This window comes from Diceros bicornis, chromosome X (assembly GCF_020826845.1).
Source record: "Diceros bicornis minor isolate mBicDic1 chromosome X, mDicBic1.mat.cur, whole genome shotgun sequence".
Classification (NCBI taxonomy): Eukaryota; Metazoa; Chordata; class Mammalia; order Perissodactyla; family Rhinocerotidae; genus Diceros; species Diceros bicornis.
The window spans coordinates 1,300,922-1,306,494 of record NC_080781.1 but is presented as its reverse complement, the minus strand read 5'-3'; positions in this window follow the sequence as shown (position 1 = coordinate 1,306,494).

Below are 5,573 nucleotides of genomic sequence, written 5' to 3'. Positions count from 1 at the left end.
GATATCCCTTGGTATTTCTTGACTTGTAGATGCATGAAGATCCAAGCTCTACCCCCATTATCTCATGGTCATCTTCTCCCCATCTGTGTCCAAATTTTCCCCTTTTGTACAGACACCAGTCATATTGTATTAGGGACCCACCCTACTCTCTTATGACTTCATCTTAACTAATTACATCTGCAATGACTCTATTTCCCAATAGGGCCACATTCACAGCTACTAGGGGTTAGGACTTCAATACATCTTTTTGGGTGACACAGTTCAACCCTTAACACACTCCAAAGTATGCATCGTCTTTTAGTTGGGTCTGCCACAGCCACTCCAGCTTTCTCATCAGACGTGTTGGCTTAGAGGATGTCTCTTTGAGCTTCTTCTCCAGGGTGGAGGACATCTGCAGAATTAGGCTTAGAAGATCTTCTGAAAGAGAAGCAAGAAAGGATTGACTTGCCCCAAAACAGTTTTGACCTTTGCCCCACCTCTTGGAAAGTCACATCTGAGCCCTTGGGATGTCCTGCCTCATAAGAGTGTCTTTGTTTACTTGAGGATCTTGGGTCACTCCAGAGAGTCTATGCCATAATGTGGTTTATGGTGGGGACCTTGGAGCTTGTGGTCTCAGTTTGACCTCTGGAGGGGCTGGAGACTAAAGTCAGCCATGTGGGTGGTCAACCATTTCTACATAACTGACCTCCCAACAAAGACCCCAGATACCAAGGCTTGGGTGAGCTTCCCTGGTTGACAATCCTCCACGCGTGTTGTCACAATTCATTGCTGGGAGAGTTAAGTGCTGTCTGCATGACTCCACTGGGACAGGACACTTGGAAGGTCACTCTGGTCTCTCCTGGACCCTGCCCCATGCACCTTTTATTCAGCTGATTCTAATCTGCATCCTTTCACTATCATAAACCAAAGCCACAAGTATAGCAGCTTTTCTGAGCTCTGTGAGTCCTTCTAGTGAATCATTGAAACTGAGAGTGGACCTGGAGACCCCCAAATTGCAGGATTTGTAAGCACAGCCTTCAACACAAAGGAAGCTCTGCAGACTAGGACCACCTCCATTTCTCCATTGCCCCAGTCTCTGGACACCTGCCCTTCAGATAACCACCTCCTACTCGAAGACCACAAAAGTAGCAGTGAGGTTAGTTAGCAACCTGGAACATTTGTATGGCTTTTGGAGACAGGACTAACATCCTTCTATGGCTAAAGTCAGCCGGGATAGAAACTATAGGATCAGGACCAAACAGAATCTTAAGGTCTCGTGACACAAGCTCCCTCTGAAAGCAAGAAGTGCTCGTCCATTTTGATGAACCAGTTAGTAGACGAGCGTGCCTGCCGTCCGCTTGTACGCATTCGTGCCGATTATTATGGTTTTAAATTGATTGTAAACTGGAAAAAATTGTATTACGTCATTTAGAAAACATCTACCCCAATCTGTGAAGGCAAAATAAATTGCTTCATCAAAGAGAGACAAAAGAACAAAAAAATGTATAAAAGAACCCCTAGGGAATCAAGCAGTCCAATCATCTACGGAAACACTATTCCTCATCATGTATTTACCATTTCTTATACTTTATGGTCTTTTACGCTCTAGCTGAAGCCCCCCATGGCACACTTTGGAATTGTTCCCATAAATAACGCAGGCACCGTTACGGGGTTAGAAATCAGATTATAAACTATGGGGCCTTTCACGATGCTAATCGCAGCAACCGCTTTATATTTTGGAAGGACTTCTATTGATTCTCAAGGATTTCAAGCTGATGCATGCTGGTAGAAAGGTTTACCAAAATGTCCTTAGTGATGGAAATCTTTACATGAGCTTTTATGACTGGTGTTGGAAAGAGCAGTAGGGTGAATATGTGAATATCTGGCGATGGATCAACTTCACCGAGTACCCCAGCACAGCAAACATCTTAATCCATGCTGGCTTTTTAAATGCTTCCATGAGTCATTAAAGAAATCCAATGGCTGCCTCATGATCTGGCATCTGTGGTGTGATTACTAACAATTATTTTCGAGTGAATAATGAGTCATTATGGAAAGCAGATGTGCAGGTATATTGCCAACGCTTTCATCAAATTACAACCTCCTTTTACAAGATCTCTTATATCCGAGAGCATTCACAGCACCACAGAGCTGGCAAAGACCTCAAGACATGGTCCGGAACAGATTTCAGCCTTAGCAACTCTGAATATATTTATTAAAGGCAGTCTCTTTGGTAAGGTATTCAGAAAGTTCTAAGCATCATTAAAAACCCATACGTAGCTGAATTAAGCTCAACATTCCCGCACTGTGTAGTTTTTTCCTAGGCTGCCCTCTGCGGCTAGAACATTCTCTCCATAAGTTGCACCGAATTCCCTCTTTCCTTGAAGCAAGCCTTGAAGATCTACCCATGCTCTCTACTGAGCCCTACATATTGCCACAAATTTCCCTCCTTAAAATAGTGGCTTCAATAGCTCACCTTCAGTTGATAACATATTAGTCTCCTAGGGCTGCCATAACAAATTATAAGTGAGGTGGCTCAAAACAACAGAAATTTATCCTCTCCCAGTTCTGGAGACCAGAAATCTGAAATCAAGGTGTGGGCAGTGTTGGTTCCTTCTGTTGGCTGTTGGGGAGGATCTGCTCCATGCCTCTCTCTCAACGTCTGGTGATTGCCAGCCATCGTTGGCATTCCTTGGCTTGTAGATACATCACCTTGATCTTTGCCCCGATCCTCACATGGCCTTCTCCCTGTGTCTCTGTGTATCTTCTCTTCTTATAAGGATGCCCGTCATTGATTAGACCCCGCTCTACTCCATTACGACCTCATCTTAACATGACCAATCACATCTGCAAAGACCCTATTTCCAAACAAGATCCCATTCACAGCTTCTGAGGATTAGGATTTATAACATTTTGGGGGACACAATTCTATCCACAACAGTCCCTGGCTGACACCCAGATTCATCCTTTTGCCTTCATCTGCCACATGTGTGCCTTCTCCACATGTCCTAGCTTGGGGTGCCTCAAAAGCATTAATGGAAGTGGTCACTTAGACATCGGCAGGTTATTTGGGATGTGAATGAGGAAGTGGAGAGACTGATACAGGGAAGGGGGAAGATCCAACAGCCGGTGGTAGGGAGCTGGTTACTGTTCTGGGCAATGAGGGGTCCATGCTACTGAGTCCTCTAAAGGATGGAGAGGCTGGAGGTGGTTATCCACCAACTCCTGTTGTCCTGTTGAACTGATAGAACTAGCTCTCCAGTGCTGACCAGCCCCTTGCGCTTCCAAGAAAGCCCCGAACTAGACAACTAGTCCAAAGTGCATGAACACGGAAAAGCGAGGGGACACCGTGTGGTGTGGGGCATGAGAAGTGACCGCTACGTCAGAGCCCGCTCATGCATCCACCTTCACCTGGGACTCCTACGAACCCTGAACATTTGGGACGCAGCACCAGGCATACAGCGGGGCTCTGCGTCAACTCGACCCCCAACTCCCAAGACAAGGAGTGTTGTAAATTGGTGTCAACTGGATAGAGCTTGAGATATAACATCTCAAGACCCAGCCTCCCCTCCCAACCCCAGTGCCCACCAAGAGGGTGTAAGAACCTGGTCTTGGGCATCAGCTGGTCTAGGAGCCCAAGTTTGCCTCCTACTGGTTGGGTGACCTTCGGGTGCCTCTGTTCTCTCATCTGTGCAATGGGCATAATGATGCATCCACTGCCAAAGGTGGATGTGATGCTACCATTTACGGAGAACACATTAGAGAGTGTGGGTGAAGGCTTTTCATATTGCCCAACACGTAGGAAGCCCTCTGCCCATTTAATAGGCCCCTCTTGATGCCAACAACTTAAGTCAAGCCCAACATGATCACATCCGAATGTGGGACATTCCTCCACACACCTGCTCCACCTGGAGGCTTCCCCATCCCAATGGCACCAGCTCTGTCCTTCCTTTCTCCTCGGCCATGACTTGGAGCCACCCTCCATCCTCCTCTTTCTCACGCACCAACCTACAATCCACCCAGAACTTCTAGCATCTCAACCTTCAAAATCCATCCAGAATCTGACCAGTTCTCATCCTCCCCACCACTACCAACCTGGCTGAGCCATCGTCCCCACTCACTTGGAACTCTTGCAGCCTCCTCTCTGGTCTCCCTGCCTCTCTCATTGGTATTGCACCTGTCATCAACAGACCACCCAGAACAAGTTTCTTGAAACCAGATCAGATCACATCTCTCCTCTGGCTCTCAATGAGGGTGAGAAACAATGCAAGGGTCCTTACAGAGTCTCTAAAAAGGCTGTCCAGGTACTAGGGAGCCAGTCCACCCCATGTCTCCTTCCTGCCTCGTCCCCCACCATTGCCCACTTGCTCACTCTGATGAAGTCTTCTCACTGATCCTGACACACCCAGGACACACTCCTACCCTCTGACCTGGCTGTGCCCTCTGCCTGGAAATCAATTCCCCCACATAGTTGCCTGGAATGCAGACCCCCCTCCTATTCATTGAGTAGGTCAGTTTGAGAATGTGACATTGGAGCAAATCCTACCCCCCATAGTGGGTTGAATACCGTCCCCCAAAATTTATCTCCCTCTAGAACCTCAGAATGGGACCCTGTGTGGAAACAGGGTCTTTGCAGATGTGATTAGGTGAAGGATGGAGATGAGGGCGTCCTGGAGGAGGGTGGCCCTAAATCCAATGACAGTGTCCTCATCAGAGACAGAAGAGGAGATACAGACACAGAGGAGAAGCCACGTGGAGACGGAGGCAGAGATGGAGGGAGGCGGCCACCAGCCCAGGGATGCCTGGAGCCCCAGAAGCTGGAAGAGGCAGGAAGGACCCTCTCCTGGAGCTTCCAGAGGGAGCGCGGCCCTGCGACCCCTTCATCTCAGACTTCTGGTCTCCAGGACTGGACAAGATGAATTCTTGTTTGTGAAAACTTGTTGACAGCCCTAGAAAACTGATACACCACCACCACCCACCATTCCCAATCCTTCTTACTCTACATTATTCCTTCCTTATATTTTTAACACACTGTATATTTTCACATTTACGATATTGGTTTATTGTCTCTTTCCCCACAAAGAAACGTAAGTCCCCAGAGGACACCTGTCTCCTTGTTCCCTCTGTCCTAAGCACATAGGACAACGCCCAGATCATGATAAGGGCTCAACCAACATTGGTTGGATATTGAAATGAATACAGACTGAATGATTAAATGATGACACTCAGCTGCCATGATAGTGTGTCTATCTTTGGGAAAGCCGCTGAAAACTACCTGGATTTCAATTTTCTCCCTCATTCAACAAAACATGTAGGATTTAATCACGATTCAATGGGATCGCTTACAATAAAACAGGGCAAACAGCCGATCTTTTCAAAGATGTCGGTTGTGTTGACCTGTTTCTCGGAGGAACAGTGATTTCAGTCTAGTTCCTTCACTGGAAGACCATAAAGGCTCCGAGTCCTAGATCTTCGGGGGGAACAAAAGGTTGTGTCCTTTGTCTTCTCCTGCATTTTCTCTAGTCTGACTCAACATCATATTACCCCATTATGCTGGGGGCCCCCGAGCCCACCCTGAGGCTTAGTGATTCACT